This window comes from Pongo abelii, chromosome 7, assembly GCF_028885655.2.
Source record: "Pongo abelii isolate AG06213 chromosome 7, NHGRI_mPonAbe1-v2.0_pri, whole genome shotgun sequence".
In the NCBI taxonomy this organism is placed as follows: Eukaryota; Metazoa; Chordata; class Mammalia; order Primates; family Hominidae; genus Pongo; species Pongo abelii.
In genome coordinates this window covers 151,294,381-151,316,477 of record NC_071992.2, presented here as the reverse complement: position 1 = coordinate 151,316,477, position 22,097 = coordinate 151,294,381, and the positions used below count along the sequence as shown (strand labels likewise).

General features: G+C 41.7%; 1 long non-coding RNA gene across 1 annotated transcript in view; it reads right to left on the bottom strand.

Moving 5' to 3' along the window:
• Positions 1-11,909: 11,909 nt before the first annotated feature.
• Positions 11,910-22,097, bottom strand: part of LOC103891400 (uncharacterized) — a 31,916-nt gene continuing 21,728 nt past the window's right edge. Inside the window, exons 2-3 of the long non-coding RNA XR_655644.4 lie at positions 12,531-12,627; positions 11,910-12,211 (exon numbers count right to left, since the gene is read on the bottom strand). This is a non-coding gene — a long non-coding RNA (uncharacterized LOC103891400). The remainder of the gene's footprint in view (positions 12,212-12,530; positions 12,628-22,097) is intronic.

The window sequence follows — 22,097 nt, the reverse complement described above, 5'->3', positions numbered from 1 at the left end:
AGGAAGTAAAGGCTAAGGCAGAATTGTAAGCTACTTAAACAAACATTGAATGCATGTCCCAAACACACAAAGAGCCCTCTAGTATAGTCTAGGAGACTCATTGGTCCCAGGCATTAAAGGAAGTAACTCTCTGATTATTCACTGACCACTAAATTAATCAAGTGGAGATGGCAATGGCCCCAAACAACAAAGAATAGAGACTTTATATAATTAGTTTAGGGAAGTCATTCAGCAAACCAACAGCAACAACAATAACAATAAATAATAATGGCGGGTACGGTGGCTCACGCCTGTATTCCCAGAACTTTGGGAGGCCGAGGCAGGTGGATCACGAGGTCAGGAGTTCAAGACATGCCTGGTTAACATAGTGAAACCCCATCTGTACTGAAAATACAAAAAAAAACATTAGCCAGGCATGGTGTTGGGCGCCTATAATCCCAGCTACTTGAGAGGCTGAGGCAAGAGAATCGCTTGAACCCGGGAGGCGGAGGTTACAGGGGGCGGAGATCACGCCACTACACTTCAGCCTGGGCAACAGTGCAAGACTCCATCTCAAAATATTAATAACAACAACAACAACAATAAACAAAGTCACTAAACAAACAGCAACAATAATAAAGTAATTAAACTAATAAACAACAACAAGCAACCCTGGAGAAAGAAAGAAACTGATAAATGACTTATTATTTTAAATGTCCGATTTTCAACAAAAAAAAAAATATGAAGCATAAAAAGAAACAATAAACTATGGCCTACACATGGGATAAAATGTAGTCATTAGAAACTATCCCTAAGGAAACCCAGAAGTTGGAATTACTAGAAAAAGACTTTAAGTTAGCTATTTTAAATATGCTTAAAGAACTAAAGGAGGCCAAGCATGGTGGCTCACACCTGTAATCCCAGTACTTTGGGAGGCCGAGGCAGGTGGATCACATGAGGTCAGGAGTTCGAGACCAGCCTAGCCAACATGGTGAAACCCTGTCTCTACTAAAAAATACAAAAATTAGCCAGGCATAGTGGTGGGCACCTGTAATCCCAGCTACTCAGGAGGCTGAGGCACAAGAATCGCTTGAACCCAGGGGGCAGATGTTGCAGCGAGCTGAGATCGTGCCATTACACTCCAGCCTGGGTGACAGAATGAGACTCTGCCTCAAAAAAACAAACAAACAAACAAACAAACAAAAACAAAAAAAACTAAAGGAAACAATGCAATGTTAAGAATTATAAAGGAAGTACTTAGCCACATCTTACCAAGTAAGTAGTTACTCCTTAATCACAGTTTCATTTTCTGCAGTTACAGTCATCTATGTCAATTGCAGTCTAAAAATATTGAGTGAAAAATTCCAGAAATAAACAATTCATAAGTTTGGTCATCTTTTTTGTTTGTTTTGAGACAGGGTCTCACTGTGTTACCCAGGCTGGAGTGCAGTGGCACAATCACGGCTCACTGCAGCCTCAGTGTCCTGGTCTCAAGCAATCCTCCTGCCTCAACCTCCTGAGTAGATGGGACCACCAGTGCACACTACCATGCCTAGCCAATTTTTTATTATTTGTAGAGACAAGGTCTTGCTATGCTGCCCAGGCTAAGTTTTGTCATCTTAATGTCACCTTTGGTCACAGACTGCCACCAAATGGTATAGAAGTCTTTTAAATAATGATGGTGATGATGGTGATGATGATGCCTGTGCTACTGTGCTATTCATGCAAATACCTTAGGTTTCACTTTCCACAGTTGCAGTTCTCCAGGGTCAACTGTGGTCCAAAAATTTGTGAAAAATTCTAGGAATACACAATTTATAAGTTTTAAATTGTGCACCTTTCTGAGTAGCACAATAAAATCTCATGCCATCCCACTCCATCCCACCTGGGACATGAATCATCCCTTTGTCCAGGGTGTCCACACTGTATGGGCAACCTGCCCACTAGTCACTTAGGAACTGTCTCATATATCAAATCAATTCTGACAGCACCACAGTGCTTATGTTCAAGTAATCCTTATTTTACTTAATAACAATTCATCTATGCTAAAGAGAAGGTGTAAACGGTTTCCTTTAAGTAAAAAGGTGAAAGTTCTCTAATTTATAAGGAAAGGAAAAAGATGTATGCTTTGATTGGTAAGATCCACAATACAAACAAATCTATCCAGGAAACTGTGGAGAAGGAGAAAGAAATTCATACTAGTTTTGCTGTCATACATCACACTGCAAAAGTTGCAGCTACAATATGTGCTAAATGCTTAGTTAAGATGGAAAAACACATTAAATTTATGAGTGGAAGACATGAACAGAAAACATGTTCCAACTGATGACAATGTGTTGTTCCAGAAAGTATTGAGCCTATACAAAGACTTCAGCAAGGAGGTCCCTGAAACAAGTGGCACCAAGGCATTTACAGCAAGTAAGGGATGGCTACATAGATTAAGGAATATAGAAGGTCAATGTTACATCTCAATGCCTACATCATTCACTTCACTTTATCTCATTACATAGGCATTGTATCATCTCATCACAAGAAGTGAGTGAGTACAGTACAATAAGATATTTTGAAAGAAAAAGAGAGAAACCACATTCATATAACTTTTATTACAGTATATTGTTAGAAGTGTTCTATTTTATTGTTGTTATTCATCTCTTACTGTGCCTAATTTATAAATTAAATGTTACTATAGATATATATGTAGGAAAGAAATATAGTATATATAGTATTTGATGTTATGCATGTTTTCAGGGGTCCACGGTGGATCTTTAAACATATCCCCTGTGAACAAGGGGGACGGGAGTGTTATTCTATCAAAAAAATGAAATACAAATTATTTTCTTAAAAGAACCAGATAGAAATTTTGGAGATGAAAATTATAATAACTGTCCCAAACTTAAGAGATGTAGTTTAGAAAACAAAGCAAATGAAATGGAAAATTCACTAGAGGGATTCCACAGCAGATTTGAATGGGCAGAAGAAAAAAATCAGCAAACTTGAGGATGGATCAGTTGAGATTATCCAGTCTGAGGAACAGAAAAAAAAAAAAAAAAAAGAATGGGCCGGGCGCGGTGGCTCACGCCTGTAATCCCAGCACTTTGGGAGGCCGAGACAGGCGGATCACAAGGTCAGGAGATTGAGACCATCCTGGCTAACATGGTGAAACGCTGTCTCTACTAAAAATACAAAAAATTAGCCGGGCGTGGTGGCGGGTGCCTGTAGTCCCAGCTACTCGGGAGGCTGAGGCAGGAGAATGGTGTGAACCCAGGAGGCAGAGCTTGCAGTGGGTCGAGACTGCACCACTGCACTCCAGCCTGGACAACAGAGCTAGACGCCATCTCAAAAAAAAAAAGAATGAAGAAAAATGAACAGAGTCTCAGAGACCTGTGGGACACTATCAAGTGTATCAACATGCACATAATAAGAATCCCAAAAGTTAAAGATAAATAGATGAGTGCATAAAAATATTTGAAGAAATAACAACCAAAAGTTTCTCAAATTTGATTTAAATACATTAATCTGCACCTATAAGAAGCTCCACAAACTCCAAAGAGGATAAATTCAAAGAGAGCCACACTTACACACATCATAATCAAATTGTTCAAAGCAAAAGAGAAAATCTTAAAAGAAGTATAATTAATAATATAATGAATTAATTAATAATTTTACTTCTATTAAGAAACCATGAAGGCCCGAAGGAAGTAGGGTGACATATTCAAACTACTGAAAGAAAAAAACTCAAGAATTCTATCTCCAACAAAATCGTCTCATGATAAAAACAGTTAACTAGGCATAGAAGGGAACTTCTTCAACTTCTAAAGGCCATCTACAAAAAGCGACAGCTAACATCATACTTAATGATGAAAAAATGAAAGTTTTCCCTTCAAGATCTGGAATAAGAGAAGAATGTCCATTCTCCCCACTTATACGAGCATTGTACTGGGAGTTCTAACCAGGACCATTAAGCTAGAAAAGGAAATAAAAGACATCCAGATTGGACAGAAAGAAGTGAGTTTATCTTTATGCAGATGACACTGTCTTGTAAATAGAGCTAATAAATGATTTCAGCAATGTTGCAGGATATAAGATCAATACAAAAATCAGTTGTATTTCTTTCTATATGCTAACAATGAATCATCTGAAAATGAAACTAAGAAAACCAGTTCACTTATGAGAGCATCAAAATAAATTAAATACTTACGAATAAATTTTTTAAAAGAAGTGCCAGATTTGTAAATTTAAAAATGCAAAATATTGTCGAAAAGAATTAAAGACTTAAGTAAATGGACAGCAGTCCATGTTCTTAGACTGGAAGACTTAACATTGTGAGGATGGCCACACTCCCCAGTACGCGCATACTCCTCAGAGCCCCCTACAGATGGAATGCGGCCCAGTTAAATCACAGCTACCTTTCATGTTGGCGGAAATTAACAAGCTGATCCTAAAATTCATATTGAAATGCCCAGAACCCAGAGTTGCCAAAGCAATCTTGAAAAGGAAGAACAAACTTGGAGAACTCACACTTACCAATTTTAAATCATATTACAAAGCTATAGTAATTAAGAGAGTGTAGCACCGGAATAAGGACAGACATGCAGAAGAATGGAACTCAGAGCCCAGAAACACACTCTTAAATTTATGATCAATTAATTTTCAGCATGTGCCATGATAATTCAATGGGGAAAATAAAAGCCTTTTCAACAGATGGTACTGGATATCCACATGCATGCAAAAGAATGAATGTGGACCTTCACCTTACACATATATAAAAACTAACTCAAAATAGATGAGAGACCAACACGTACGAGCTAAAACTATAACAACACTTAGAAGAAAGAAAGAGACACACATCTTCATTACCTTAGATTAGGCAATGACTTCTTAGATGTGATACCAAAATCACAAGCAACATGAGTGTGAAAAAATTGGACTTCATCAAAACTAAAAACTTTTGTACTTCAAATGACACTATCAAGAAAGAAAAGCAACAACCCACAGAATGAGAGAATATATTTGCAAATCATGTATCTACTAAGGGACTTGTATCCAGAATATATTAAAAAAAAAACTCTTACAAGTCAACAATAAAAAGTAAATAATTCCATTTTTAAAGGGTAAAAGATTTAAGTAGATATTTCCACAAAGAATATATGCAAATGGATAATATATACATGAAAAGATAATATTATTAGTTATTAGAGAAATGCAAATCAAAACCACAACGAGGTATTACTTCACACACACTAAGATGGCTATAATTTTTTAATTAAAAATAACAAGTGTTGGCCAGGAGGTGGAGAAATTACAACCTTCATGCATAGCTAGTGATAACGTAAAATGGTGTGGCCACTTTAGAAAATGGTTTGCCACTTCCTCAAAAAATTAAACATAGAGTTGCCATATGACCCAGCAATTCCACTCCTAAGTATACACAAGAGAAGTGAAAACATATGTTCACACTAAACCTGGACAGGAATGTTCATAGTAGTGTTACTTGAATAGCAAAAAAGGAAGAAACAATCCAAATGCCCGTCGACTGATGAATGGGTAAACAAGGTGTGGTCACTCCATGCGGGGAAATACTACTGAGCCATTAAAAAAAATGAAGTACTGATCCATGCTACGACATGGATGAATTTTAGAAACATTATGCTAAGTGAAAAATGACAGACACAAAAGACCACATATTGGTGATTCTATTCATAATGTCTAGAATAGGCAAATGTGTAAAGACAGAGGGCAGATTCACGGTTGCCGGGGCCTGGAGGGTGAGGTGGGGGAATAGGGAGTATTGCTAATGGGTACAATGTTTCATTTTAGAGAGATAAAAATGTTCTGGAATTAGATAGAGCTGATAGTTGCACAACTTCGTGAATATACTAAAAACCATTCATTTGCACAATTCAAGAGGGTAAGTTTTTTGGTGTGTGAATTATATCTCAATTTTTTAGAATGTAAGCATAAATTATTTAGTATTTATCTCCTCAAATACTAGCCTCTTGCTGCATTGCCTACTTTCCCCCCTCTCTTCTTCTATCTCTCCTTTACCACCAGCAACAACATCAAATAACTATTTTATTCATCTGAGAAATTCATCTCTCTCCAGCCCATACCCCATGACTTAGCTCTGTCTGCATACTTGCACCCCAAGGACTCACCAATATGTTCTAATATTATGACCCATGTTCTTCAGTCATATCAGCCAGAAGAGAGTGATGCAGAGGGCAATTCTGTAATCAGGCACTGTGTTCAAAGATTGGTTCATCCCTTGGGCAAGCTCTTGACCCCTCTGTGCTTGAGTTTCTTCATTGCATGGCGAGCCTAATCATAGCAGTATTTCAATGTTTTGTTGGGCAAAGTAAATGAGATGGTGAGATTAATATCTTACATTTATTTTTTCATGGCATGTACTGTTATAGTAATTTAATGCTTATTGGGCTATTCCTATATGCCAGGCATTATCATCATTATTCATCACAACAAGATAGGTAGTTTGGTTATTAAAATCCCGTAAGCCATGGTAAATTTCAAGGAAATGGCAGAGCAGGATTCAGACACAGGCCCCTCTTAACCACAAGACAGCATACTCAGCAACTCAGCTAACTCTTGCACCGCTCTCTGTGCACTAAGAACTATTATCTCCATTTGACAGATGAATAAGTTGAGGCAGAGAAAGGCTAAGCCATCAGGCCTGTAAGCACTCAATAAATGTTAGCTAGCAGCAGCATCAACTCATAATTATTTCTTATTCCAATTCTGTGTGAATTGTTACACACACACACACACACACACACACATCCCTTTTGAAGGCACTAGTGGCCAGCCACTTTTGCTTTGGTTCTAATTAATGTTTTTCCTCCTCTATTAAACACAGAGGGTAATATATCAGACTCGGTGCCTTCCAGGAGCTCATAGTGTACCCAGGGAAGACAGACGTGTCCTCCCAGATAGTGCAAATGTAAGGCAGGGGCTGAAACATAACATCTGCAGGTCCTGCACATAACAGTTTCTCAGTAGACAAGTGAGAGTTGGGTGGATGACCAATGATAACTGAGAAGGCAGAAGTTATTTCTAGATACAGGAGAATATCATGGAAGATATGGTGTTTGCCAGGTGTTGAATGGAAGGTACATGGAGTGAAGCACAGTAAATATGTTGACTGCTAAGTAAACAGTGTAAAGAACAAGGCAACATTCTGTTTGGCAACTATAGGCTTGTCATTTTGCATGTAGCCACTAGAGGGAAGTCCAATACACGTTGGCATTTAGAAGAAAGTTGGTTTTGGTTTTAATCTTGTTTCTTTCTTTACCAGGCCAGATCTTCAGCAAGGTCTTCTAAGTTTGTAGCATCCAGGGATTTGATTCATTCTGAGCATTCCTAATATCCCTGCACATTAAAGGGTCTCGGCTAAAATGTTCATTTGTGACATTCATATGAAAGAATGACAAAGATTTTTTTTCTAAGGATGACCTGCTCCCTCTCCTCCCCACTCCCGTGCTCCAGTAAGAGGATCCTGAGCACCTTCTCTTCTTCCCCGAAGCTTTTCTCACCCTAACCAGCTTCTACTAATTTCACTTCCCTATGAGTCTCTTCAAGCAGAGCAGACAAACTTAATTGTTCCATTAATATTTATTACGTTGTGTTGTAATTGTTTGTATTGTCTTAAGATTTCTTCATATTTAGAAGATTACTCTTATTTTTGAATGTATCTCATGTGCATTTCACAAAAGGCTGGAGGGCTTGATCTGCCTGTGTCTTTTAGCCATCGGGGAAACCAACTGTCACACCCCTGCTGGCCTGTGCTAAACCAATCGTTTCCCTGTCTCACCTACAGAAGGGGCACTCCTGGAGGCTGGGGGTGTATTATCCCAGACTGCTTGGTATCCTCAGTGCTAGCTAGCAAAGTACCTGGCACATGATCAATGCCCCAACACTGTTTGCTGGATAAAGAACAAGAGAATGAGTGGAATCACCATTCTGATCCCTGACCAGGGCTCTAGCTGTCAGGACTCACTATCTTGCCATGAGGTTTCTACCTGCTGGAATGCCTAGAACCAAGGTCAAGGGGCTGGTGTCCATGGAATGGCAGCATCTCAGCAGATCACGTCCCTACTCCATCTTCCAGCCTCTGTGGCTTCCTAATAAATCTGGAACAAAACTCTGACTCTTCCTCATGATCTACAGGGCCCTACATGATTATTCAGCCTCTTCTTTTATTTCCTTTCCCACTGCCCTCCCCACCCCCATGCTCCCAACTGCACAGCCTCTGTCTTCAAACTCTCCCTGCCCATCCTGCTCCTACCTGGGCCTTGGCACACACAGGTTCCTCTCCCTGGAACACCCTTCCTTCCTATGATCCATGGGCTGGCTCTGTTTTATTATCCAGATCTCATTTTCAGTGTCACTTCTTTGTGAGGCCTCACCTGGTCATCCAACCCAAAATAGACACTCATCATCCCTACTCACAGCATCCAGTGTTATTGCTCTGCATAGCATCCACCTGGGTTTCCATGTGTTAGTTTGATTATTGTCTGGTGCCCCAGCAAGACAGTAAGATCCAAGAGAGCAGGGATCCAAGAGAACAGGGACCCTTCACCGGCACATCCCTAGTGCCCAATACAGAGCTTGGTCCAGAGCGGGCCCAGATTTCTCGAACAATTGCTCCCAGGATGAAGCCTGCAGCTTCCTCTGAATCAATGTCTCTGCCCTCCTACCCCACACCCTGCTGCCTCCAGACCTTGCCCTTCGACCACAACAAGACAAGACACACAGAAGGAGGCAAAGTTTCCAAGAAGAAGTGAGGTTGGGGGAAAGGGTGCTGGGCTGATGGAACAGGGATCTGGGATTTAAGAGCCAGCAAATATACCTCTGGAAGCTTTCAGATGGCTCTGCATTTTCAGAGGTCAGCAAGAGAGCAACACAGCAGCACAGAGCAGGGGCAAGGGAACTAAAGGGCCTGGATTTGTACCCCAGCTCCTCTACTTACTAGGGATGACCTGAGACAAATTATTTCACTTCCCCATTCCTCAGTTTCCTTGTCTGTAAAATGGAGATGATAATTACAATACTCACCTTGAAAAATTTTGGTGAATGTCATTTACTTAATGCTTTTACAGATTATGAATAAATTTTAGCTGTTATTATTAATACTTGCCCTATTATATCAAGAGGGCTATTTGTGCATGTGTGTGTCCCTAGAGGAACTGTCAATTCTAGTAGGAAAAGGAGTGTGACTGTGCCCTGTTCTTCCCAAGTGCCCAGCACCTTCCACCATGTGTGACACATCCTTTGATCAACGGGTCTCTCTTATCTCAGTTGAAAACCAAGAGTTCTGGGGGCCTTTGAGTCCTCTTGCACCTGGCAGGAGCTCTATTCTACTTGGACGTACTCCTGTTTCCTCGTTTTTTAATTTATCTACCTTTAACAAGCCATGGACAAGTTCCCTCATTTTCTAAAAGGAGCCACTTTGCAAGAGTGGGCTGGACCCATACGCCAGGAGATACAGCTATGCCAAACATTGAAATAGATGCCTTTCCTTTCAGGTGATTTGGACTTCCCCCAACCCCTCTTGAACAGCATCACTCCATCTCAAGATCCCACAGAAAATCTCTGAGAGGAATGTAATGTATGTCCCATGGAACTGCCAATATTGCAGCCAATTTCCAAGGAAAATTGCCTCTATCCATCAAAGCAGCCCTGAGCCAACGTGCATTAGTGAGGAAGACCCAGGCCAGACTCTCTGGAGGGTTGTCTCAAAGGCAGTGGGAAGAAAGCCCATCACTTGAATGAAATAAAATAAGACAAGAAAGGAAGGAAAAGAAGAACCATCCCAAATCAACAAAAGTCTCCCCAGGTAGTCCCTTCGCCATCCAGGACAAAACCAGGGCCAGACAGTGTCCTACAGTCCAGGCAAGTGGGTTTTTCAGCCACCTTCTCCCAGGTGGGAAACAGGAGTAGTAAGACAGGTCAGGAGTTTAGGAATCTGCAGGACCATCACTGCATGGGTGGCTGCCCCTAAGCAAGTAGACTCTGGGCCAGGCTCCTGCAGGGAGACCATCCAGGCTGCTCTTCCCTCCCCTCTCATCCATCAATTCCAAGCCTGCCAGAGAGGGGCGATGCAGACATCCCTCCAGAGAGATCAATAATGAAGAACACAACCAATAAACACATTCATCCAGAATCCATTTGGGCATTTCCTCAGGGTTGATAGGATAACCCAGTGGTAGTCTCGAAACAATGAGACTCAGCTGAGAGGGGCGCCTGAGCTTCTGTCGCTCACAGGATCTTCTGAGCTGTGAGAGCAGTGACTCTGTCCAGCACTGAGCTAACCCCTTTAACACCTGCACCTACCCATGGAACCTCACAACCACTTACTTACATTTACAAATGACTCAACAGAGGCTCAGAGAGGCTGAGAAAAGTGCCCAAAGTCTCAGGATTTGTGGCTAAGGTTTGAACCCAGGTCCCCCAGAACCCTTCCACTCCAATGCTCTGGCTCCTCTCTCTGGGCCTCAGTTTCTTCGTCTGTACAATGGGAAGAACATTGCTCCTGTCACAGAGTTTGCCAAAGATGATTCAGGTCATGAAAGCATCTGGCAGCTGACATGAGACTTCACACAGTGTGAATTCAGAAAAGGAATTGTCTTTCATGCTCATGTCGGGCAACTCAGCCACAGCTTAACACACACAACTCTGCTTTGGATTAACTCTTCCTCTGCTGGGCCAGATATTGTGCCCTCCCTGAGAGAAGATGGCCCCACACTGACTTCCACATCCCTACTCCTGACACAGTGCTTGGATACGATGGTGCACGATTACTGTTTCTGGGACTGAATTGCATTCACTGGCCTTAGCCTGAATGGGGAAGATGAAGAGATTGAAATATTTTCTGGTGAGGCTTATAATAAGCAATAAACTCTGAGTCTCCATAAGCCTAGCAGCAAAATGAAAAGATGAAGCCAAAAAGGATCCTGCTCCTCAAAGCAATCAGTGCATTCCAGCACTTGATCTGTTCAGGTAGCCCAGCCACAGTGGAAGACACATTTTCTTTCTTTTCATTGAGAAAGAAGCGGCAATTTGGGCCTTGGCTGGAATCAGGAGCCTCTCCGTTTACATGGCTGTTTGGATGGTAAATTTGGATCAAAGCTGCAAGGCCCTTGCAGGCTACCTCTTGAGTGAGTTGGGAGCTTAAGTGATCAAATGACTTCCAGGGGTGGATTTTCCCAGTTGGCCAATGATGAAAGCCAAGCGCTTCCTGCAGTCACCCAGCAAAACTGCTGGAAAACAAAAAATCGTATTCACTATTCTCATGTGCACAACCTCAGCTTCATTCAGGAAGCACTTACAAAGCTGACTCTTAATATATTCAAAGAACTAAGTACTGAAGGGAAACAAGAGGCTGTGATAGTACAGTAGAAAGGGTGTGCACTTGGAACCTAGAGTCTGGGTTTAAATTCTAGCCCTGCCACCTTGCCATAGAATGACCTTAGGTAAGTCACTCCAACCCTGAAGACCTAGTTCCCTCTTTGGCAAACTGAGTCGGGAAGATTTGGGCAGTCATAGTCAGATATTACATGTCATATGATTCTACTGGAACAGACCATAAACAAATGATATCCGCTCTCAACTCTGCTCTGCAGATCAATCACAATCTTGGAGGCAGCAGGTGAAACCAAGCAGGTTTGCTGGTGCTGATTTTATGTATTCTCATTTCATCAAGAGTTGTGTGTATGATAAAGAAGAACCTCTACCATACCGGATGTTTGTTTCCTTATCAGTTTTCTCTGACCATTTGCCAGCTGCCTTCTCTTCATTCAGGTTAACCATACCTGGTTCAGGTTAAATACACCTGTCTTAGGTTAACTAAGGAGGCCCTTTTATTCAGAAATATTTAAGAAAATAAAGAAATCATGGAGAATGACAGAAACCAAGCTAGAATGAAACATATACAATTTGCAAAACAGCTAAAATACAACATACCACCACATTAGGGATTTCAAAATATCAATACACAGAAGTATATTGGCAACATTTTGGAAACAGTTGAGAATGTTCATGGGATTCACTCCAGTGCCTTCTCCCTAGGAGTGGGGAAAGCCTCAGCTATGCAGGAAGATGGGAGATTTTTCTGTCCCTCTCCTGCCCAGCTGCTTTTCTTCATGCATCATGCCATGAACAAGGCAGATTGTTCTCCGAGAGATGGAGTCTTCTCAGAGACAGCATGGTGGTGAGGCAGCTAGGGGGGTTCGAAAGAACATGAGTGGGGAACTCAGACCAGGGTTTATATTGACATCACATCATCTGAGGTTGCGTGGCTCAACTTGAACCACAGTTATCACATTTATAAAACGAGAATAACCATATATAATTCATAGGGTGATAGAGATAACTCTAGGCAACACACTGGTAAAGCACTCAACACATAGAAGCTCCCAATATATGATGACGATTCTTATGATCTCTTAGTGGAGAGTCCTGCCAAGCATATGTTAGTCTAGTCAGGATGCTATATCAAAAATGCCATAGACTGAGTGGCTTAAACAACAAACATTTACCTCACACAGTTGTGAAGACTGAGGAATCCAAGTTCGAGGTGCTGGCAGACTTGGTGTCTAGTGGGGGCTTCCTGGTTGATAGATGGCCATCTTCTCCCTGTATTCTCACATGGAAAAAAAAAAATGAGAGTTCTCTCTGGGGTCCTTTTTTCAAGGGTAATAATCCCATACATGAGGGCTTCATCCTCATGACCTAAGCACCTCCCAGAGGCCCCACCTCCTAATAATATCACATTTGAAGTCAGGATTTCAACATTTGAATTTTGGGGGGACACAAGCATTCAGTTCATTGCAAGGGGCTAAGTCTGGTCAGCTTTGCAGAGTCAGAAATCAGATTGTATCATCCCGTGGAGAGTTTAAACCACATACCTTGAAGCTGAAACAAATAAAAATGTTAATTTACTCATTTACACTGAGAAATCACTGCTCTGGTGTATTAGTTTCCAACAGCTGCTGTAACAAAACCACAAATTTAGTGGCTTACAACACCACCAGTGTATGATCTTACAGTTCAGCAGATCAGAAGTCTGGCATGGGTCTCACTGTTGGCAGGAAAATTACTTCTGGGGGCTCTAAGGCAGGATCCCTATTCTTTCTCCTCCAGCTTCTAGAGGCCTCCTGCATTGCCTGGTTCATGGCCCCTCCCTCCATCTTCAAAGCCAGTAACAGTGGGCTGAATCCTTCTCAGCTTACATCCTTCCAACCTCACTCTTCTTCTGCCTTCCTCTTCCACTTTTAAGGACCCCTGTGATTACCTTGAGCTCACCCAGATAATCTAGAATAACCTCCCTAATTTAAAGTCAGCTGATTAGAAACTATAATCCCATTTGCAACCTTAATTTGCCTTTGCCGTGTAACACAGCATAGTCACAGTTCCCGGGGATGAAGATGTGGACATCTTTGGTTCCACCTACCACACATGAGAACAAGAATACTTGAGTCCATTTCACCACTCCATGATTTCCCCGTAGGCAGGCTTACCCACAGGCTTGGTGAGCATGCAACTGGAGCCCAGGTGGTGTCAGGCTTACACAGTCAATGGTATCTACCTCCACCATGGGCATAACTTGACCAATGGACCCAGAAACCAGTATGACTCCCACCCTGATGAAAGCTGGATAGGGTCCTGGTGATATTTATCATCTGTGACTCTCTTTGCCATCCCTCCAAGTCCGACAAACCACCACTGACAACCACCAGCCAGTGCCAGCTTCTCATGGTCCCACTTCCTCTCTTTTTTTTTTTTTTTGAGATGGAGTCTTGCGCTGTTGCCCAGGCTGGAGTGCAATGGTGTGATCCCCACTTTCTCTTTAAAGGTTAAACCTAAGTGTTAAGTGGCTGTGTACTAAATGTGTCCCCTGCCCCCTGCCAAAAATTGATATTTTGAAACTATAATTCTCAGTGTGGTGGTATTTAGAGATGGGGTCTTTGGGTGGTAATTAGGTCATGATGGTGGAGCCCCAGGATGGAATTAGTGCCCTCATAGGAAGAGATAGGAGTTTACTTCCTCTCTCTGTGCTGTCCACCATGTGAGGACACAGCAAGACGACAGCCGTCAAAAAACCACAAAAAGAGCCCCCAACAGAACTCAATCACACTGACACTCTGATCTAGAACTTCCTAGGCTCTGAAACTGTGAGAAATATTCTCTGTTGTTTAAGCCAGCCAGTCTATGATGATGTGTTATAGCTGCCCTGGCCAATCAAGACAGGTGGCCTGAGTGTCTTCATGCTAAAACCGCTACATTTTGCACCACTCCTTTCTGATCCATTAAGTGTGGAATTTAAAGTTCAACTCTCCATGTGTAGATGTATGTTTCCCGATTCTTAGGAAACTTCTAACTATGACCCCAACTCCCCACAAAATCATTGATTCAATCCCGTGCATACTCATGGGAGACTTCTTTGTGTCAAGCACAGTGATATATCGGGGGTGAATCAGACGTGGCCCCATCCCTCAAAAAGCTCACCCTGCTTTGAGCCACATAGGACTGCACGACACTGATCATACAGGACACACCATACCACAATCTTCAAGAGGGGAGAGACAACTGTAAGCGAGGGTGAGCAGGGAAGAGCCACTAACGCCGCGACGTGGCCATTTCAACACTAATTGAGTCATTTGACTGTGGAAGGCTTTGTACTGTGACCCATTTTTATAATGCCCAGATTTCAATTGTAGGCAATTTTCCCTTAATTTTGAATACGAACTAAATGGATAAGGACAAATGGTTTGTTCTTAGGATCATACAATAGGTATGAAACCATATGCTATATTTTTTCAGTTGCCAAGTTCTTAATTATGTTCTTTACGTTGTACATAACGATGAGTATCTATTGTGTTTTTTTAGGATCACTAGGCAGGTATTATCTTTTATCAGGTACCAACAACAGCTGACATTTACTGAGTGCTTACTTCTTGCCGGACGCTGTGCCTAGCATTTTACATGTCTCTCATCACTCAATCTTCACAACAATGCTATGAGGTTGTGCTGTTATCTTGACTTTGCATATGAGAAAAACCTTGCTTACAGAGATCAAATAAATTTTCCAAGACCACATAGCTGGTCAAGGGTAGAGTCCAAATTTGAACCCAGGGAGTCCAACATCAGAGGCTCTGAACTTACAGACTTTGCAAACCCCATGCATCACTTACCCTTAAATATAGGGTCTTACTAACAAAAGATAAACTAGAATATTTAAAAAAAAGAGAGACACGTCAGCAAGGAGGGCTACTTGGAGAAAGTAGTCTGAAGAACAATAAGGCCAGGTGCGGTGGTTCACACCTGTATTCCCAGCACTTTGGGAGGCCTAGATGGGTGAATCACCTGAGGTTGGGAGTTCAAGACCAGCCTAGCCAACATGGTGAAACCCCGTCTCTACTAAAAACACAAAAATCAGCCAGGGCTGGTGGCATTTGCCTGTAATCCCAGCTACTCAGGAGGCTGAGGCAGGAGAATCACTTGAACCCGGCAGGTGGAGGTCGCAGTGAGCCGAGATTGTGCCACACTGCACTACAGCCTAGGCAACAAAACAAGACTCTGTCTCAAAAAAAAAAAAAAAAAAAAAAAAAAAAAGTAGGCTTTTTACAGGAGGATTTGCACTACAAGTAGAAGAGACAGTAATCATAGTCTGCATTTGTTTATTTATTCATTCATTTATTTTAATTAATTTTTTTTTTTTGGAGACAGAGTCTCACTCTGTCACCCAGGCTAGAGTGCACTGGTGCAATCTTGGCTCATTGCAACCTCTGCCTCCTGGGCTCAATCAATTCTCATGCCTCAGCCTCCCAAGTAGCTGGGACTAAAGGTGCACACCATGATGTTGGCTAATTTTTGTATTTTTAGTAGAGATGGGGTTTCACCATGTTGCCCAGACTGGCCTCAAACTCCTGAGCTCAGGCAATCCACCTTCCTTGGCATCCCAAAGTACTAGCATTACAGATGTGAGCCACTGTGCCCAGCCATAATCTGCTTTTTAAAATCGTGGTTAAAATACATATAACATAAAATTTACCATCTTAGCCATTTTTAAATGTACAGTAAATAAATTCACATGGTTGTGCAATCACCACCATCCTTTTCCAGAACTTTTTTCATCTTACAAAACTGAAACTGTACCCATTAAACAATAACTCCCTACTCCTCTCCCCTCCAGCCCCTGGCAACCACCATGCTACTTTCTGTTTCTATGAATTTCACTACACTAGATACCTCATAGAGTGGAATCATACAGTACATGTATTTTTGTTGCTGGCTTATTTTACTTAGTATAATGTCCTCAAGATTCATTCACATTGCAGCATGTGTCAGAACTGTCTTCCTTTTTAAGGCTGAATAATATTCCATTACATGTGGATGTCACATTTTGGTTATTTGCTCACCTGCTGATGGACACTTGGGTTGCTTCCACCTTTTAGCTGTTGTAAATAATGCTGCTGTGAACATTCATGCACAGACTTTTTTTGAGATCGTGCTTTCAATTATTTAGGGTATATATCCAGAAGTGGAATTCCTTGATCATACAGTAATTCTATTTCTAATTTTTTTAGTAACCTCCATATTGTTTTCCACAGCAGTTGCACCATTTTACAGTCTCACCAACAGTGCCCAAGGGTTCCAATTTCTCCACATCCTCTCCAACATTTGTTATTTTCTGTTTTATTTTTTTTTTAATGGTAGCCATTCTAATGATTGCAAAGTGGTATCTCATTGTAGCTTTGATTTATATTTCCCTAATGATTAGTGATGTCGAGCATCTTTTCAGGAGCTTTTTGGCCATTAGCAATCATAATATTGACGTCCTCACCAATGTCTACAATGAAAATACTGATTAGACACATACCCTCATTCAGGGCTCCTTTGAGGATTAAATGAGAAAGTAAGCATGGAAAAACTAATATGATACCCGGCAAGAAATGGGTATGCAATGAATGGTAACACTGTATCCGTTATCTGTTGACAGCACAGTGCTGCATAAAAATCACCTAAACTCAGCAGCTTGAAAACAACAACCACCTATTACTGTTCACAAACTTATGAGGTAGCTGATGATTCTAGTCTTGACTGGGCTTTCTCATACATCTACAGTCAGCTGCAGGTTGGACAGGCAGCTCTGATTTTGGTCAGACTCTTTCTCACCTTTGGAGTTTGACTGGCTCTAAGCTGGTCTAAGTTTCAGCTGGAATGGCTCAGCTCTCCTTTACATGTCTCTCACTTTCTCTCACAGTAGATTAGCCCAGGCATGGCCTCAGGGCAATGTTAGGGGCCCAGCAGAAACCTGCAAGCACATTTCTGCTAATGTTAAGTTTGCCACTTCCCACTGGCTAAAACAAGAGTGGTAAGAAGAATTCTAAGATGAGCCCCCAATGAGTCACACCCATGTATAATCCCCTACCCATGGATACAGGTGGAACCTAGGTCTTGCTTCTGGCCAATAGAATACAAGGGGCCCTTCAAAAAGTTTATGCACATGGCATATTTAAGAAAACTATGTGTGGATTTCAAAATTTTTGCACCAAAATGAAACCATACTACCTTGTTATAACATGTGAACAGGATTTAATTTGAGGCCCTAAGAAGGATAAAACATCAGTTTGAAAAGAGCCCCTATCAGAGCAACATGAATTCTGCTAAAAATGAAGCAGGAACAAACACCAAATTTACAGTGAAGCTTGGATGAAAGAATGGTGAAATCACTGATGTTTTATGAAAAGTTATGGGGGCAATGCCCCTAAGAAATCAGCAAATTACAAATGGATAACTTGTTTTAAGAAGGGACGAGATGATGTTGAAAATGAAAGACCACAGTGGGAGACCATCCACATCAATTCGTGAGGAATAAATTAATCTTGTTCATATCCTAATTGAAGAGAACCAACAATTAACACTAGAAACAATGGCCAACACCATAGATATCTCAGTTGGTTTGGCTTACACAATTTTGACTGAAAAATTAAAGTTGAACAAACTTTCCATTCAATAGGTGCTAAAACTGTTGCACTCAGATCAACTGCAGACAAGAGGAAAACTTTCAATGGAAATTTTAAACATCTGGGATCAAGATGCTAAAGCTGGCTGGATAAAGTGGCTCACGCCTGTAATCCCAGCACTCTGGGAGGCTGAGACACCAGATCACTTGAGACCAGGAGTTTGAGACAAGCCTAGATAACATAGTAAGACCTTGTCTCTACAAAAAGTAAACAAAATTAGCCAGATGTGGTGGTGCATAACTGTAGTACAGCTACTCAGGAGGCTGAAGTGCGAGTATGGTTTGAGCCTCAGAGGTTGTGGCTGCAGTGAGCCAAGATCATACCACTGCACTTCAGTCTGGGTGACACAGCAAGATCCTGTTTCAGGAAAAAAAAAAAAAAAAAAAAAAAAGACCCTAAAGCATTTATTTAAAGAATCTTAACAGGAAATGAAACATGGCTTTACCAGTACAATCCTGAAGACAAAATACAATCAAAGCCATGGCTACCAAGAGATGAAAGTTTACAGTCAAAGCAAAAGTGGAGGGGTCAAGACCAAGGGTCATGGCAACAGTTCTGGGGGATGCTCAAGGAATTTTGCTTGACTTTCTGGAGGACCAAGGAGCAATAACATGTGCTTATTTTGAGAGTGTTTTGAGAAAGTTAGCCAAAGCTTTAGCAGAAAAATGCCTGGGAATGCTTCACCAGAGAGTCTTTCAACAGCGCTGCTTCTCATTCTTCTCATCAACCAAGGAAAATTTTGCAAGAGTTTTGAAGGGAAATCACTAGGCATTCACCTTACATTCGTGATCTGACTTCTTCTGACTTCTTTTTTGTATCCTAATCTTTAAAAAAATCCTTAAATGGCATCCATTTTTCTTCAGTTAATAATGTTAAAAGACTGCATTGACATGGTTAAATTCCCAGGACCCTCAGTTCTTTAGGGATGAACTAAATGACTCTTTTTTTTTTGAGACGGAGACTTGCTCTGTCACCCAGGCTGGAGTGCAGTGGTGTGATCTCGGCTCACTGTAACCTCTGCCTCCCAGGTTCACGCCATTCTCCTGTCTCAGCCTCCTGAGTAACTGGGACTACAGGCACCCACCACCACACCCGGCTAATTTTTTGCATTTTTAGTAGAGATGGGGTTTCACCGTGTTAGCCGGGATGGTCTCTATCTCCTGATCTTGTGATCTGCCCCACCTGGGCCTCCCAAAGTGCTGAGATAACAGGTGTGAGCCACCACGCCCAGCCATGACTTTTATAATCACTTACAAAGGTGTCTTGAACTTGATGGAACTTGTGTTGGCAAATAAAGTTTATATTTTTAAATTTGTATCTTTTAATTCCATTTTTCTGTGAACTTTTGGAAGTCCCCTCATATGGTATATAGGTGTTGGAATAGTCATTGTCATGATCTCATTATGTTCTGTAAGACTCCATCATAGCGAACGTAAATAAGAGATTCTTCTGCTGACCTTGAATAAGTGAGCTGTCACAGTGTAAGAGGGCTGTGTGGCAAGGAACAGCCAGTGACATCTAAGAGCTGAGAGTTGTCCCCAGCTACCAGCCAACAAGAAAATGAGGACCTTAGTGCTATGACTGCAAGGAACTAACTTCTGTCAACAAATGATGTGACCTTGGAAGAGGAACCTGAGCTGCAGAAAGGAAGGCAGCACAGCTGATTCCTTGATTGCAGCCTCGTGAGACCCTAAATAAAGGGCCCCTTTAACCCTGCTCAGATTCCTGACCCACAGAAACTGTGGGAAATAAGAAAGATACATTGTTTTAGGCTGGTAAGATCGTAGTAATGTGTTACACAACATAGACATCTAATACAGCAGTTGACACTGTTAATCCCAGAGTCAGCATGGGACAGCATTACCAAAAAGTAGAATAAAAAGAGGCATGAATAATCGGGGCTATTAATACAATCAATCCATCATACTCTCTAAGCGCTGGGGGTGGGCGCATCCCTTTGTTAAAATAGCACTGCACCATCATGTTTATATGCTCTACAGACTTGGTGTCTCTGTTCTGTTTCTTATATTCCAGCACTCATAAATAACCTGACTATGACAACTGCAGACTCAAAAAAGGAGTGATCTTAGAAACAGAGTCAGTATACTGCACAGGAGCAAGAGCTCTTGAGCCAGATATCATGGGTTCAATTCCCAGCTCTCACACTTATCAGCTGTGTGACTCCGGACAAGTTCCTTATTCTCCCTGTGCCTTAATGGTATCAATGAAAAAAATATTATAATACTATCCACTGTCAGGGTTTTTGTGGAAATTACATAAGTTAATTTAATACATGTAAAACACTTAGAACAGTGCATGGCACACTGTAAATACTACATTTGCCACATTATTCTAATTATTTTCAAATGATTAGCCAATATAACGATTACAGTCCCTCCAACAGAATATTCAAGTAAGGAGAGACGCTATTCCTTGATACTACAGATGAACACACATATTCTTTATGCACTTCAAAATACAAGACATGGCTGGGCATGGTGGCTCATGCCTGTAATCCCAGCACTTTGGGAGGTTGAGGTGGGTGGATCACGAGGTCAGGAGATTGAGACCATCGCGGCTAACTCGGTGAAACTCTGTCTCTACTAAAAAACAAAAAATTAGCCAGGCGTGGTGGTGGGCGCCTGTAGTCCCAGCTACTCGGGAAGCTGAGGCAGGAGAATGGCATGAACCTGGGAAGCAGTGAGCCGAGATCGCGCCACTGCACTCCAGCCTGAGCAAAAGGGCAAGACTCCATCTCAAAAGAAAAAACACAAGACATATAGAAAAATATACAACTAAATTACTTGCCCCTAAAATATATAACCAATAAAATGTCTTATAGAAAAGAACAAAAAATAAACAAGAACCTACACCATTTTTACAGTGAAATTTTTTTAGTACTGCAAGCCTCATAGAACAATCCTATTTTATTGAGATTTTGGAACGTATCATGAAGACTTACTAACAAATTCTAGTTCTTGCCCTTTCATTTCCAAGGAATATATCATTTACAACATAGTCTTTATAATGCTTGTAATAGAGCACACAATTGCCTCATCTTTGTAAGTCAAGGTGGGAGTTCTGCATTTTTCCCTTGGAATTAGGACAAGCAGTCAGGCTTTGGAAGGACGGGCAGTGCTCTTGGAGTCAAAGAAACTGGAGTCCTTCAGGCTCTACCACTTGCAACTTGAGGGAACTTCGAAACATGGTCAAAGCTGCCTGAGCCTCAGTTTCCCTGATAACATTAACACACCCTGCTTCACAAGATAAGAATAAAGTCCAGAGGAGGCAAAAGGAGGCAAATAGGGCTTTTTAAAACAGCGTGTCTAGTTAGGGTCCTATCAGGAGACAGAAACTCTACCAGTTATTTTAACAGAGAGACCTTGATACAAAGAATCATTAACCAAGTACTGGATAGAAAAAAAGGGGGAGCACTAAGGAGTACAACAGCAGCAACTGTCAAAGCAGCTCCCAACCCAAGGGCTAGGAAACAGAAGAAAAGATCGGGATTATTAGAATGTAGAATCTCTGAGGAGGGAGGCCCTCTGGAGCTTGAATGCAGATGTCTAAAGAAGGGGCTCCAGTTGGTAGGTACTGGGGGTGCAAGGAGGCTGATCCCAGGAGTGTGCAACGCCTGCAACCTGAAACCAAGGGGACTCTGGAATCCACTATTGCTGCTGGGGTCATTCTTGGACAGAGGATGCAGAGATGCCCGAGGCTTTCTTCCTCTCTCACACCCCCATCCAAGAACCTAAATTCAGAGCCAGTGGACAGGGTAGAAATGTGGTTTGCAGAGTGCCAGCCCCAGCATCATAAATCAGAGTAGCAAAGGGTGGGTTTGGAGCTGAGTCAGTAACTCAATGTCCAATAGAAAAAGATAAAGTACTAAACCTGTAGCCAGAGCCAGGTGTGGTGGCGTGCTACTTGGGAGACTGAGGCAGGAGGATCGCTTAACACAATAACCTCATTTTCACAAGTCAAGGTGGGAACTCTGCATTTTTCCCTTGTGATTAGGACAGGCAGTCAGGCTTTGGAAGGACAGGCAGTGCCTTGGAGTCAAAGAATCTGAAGTCATTC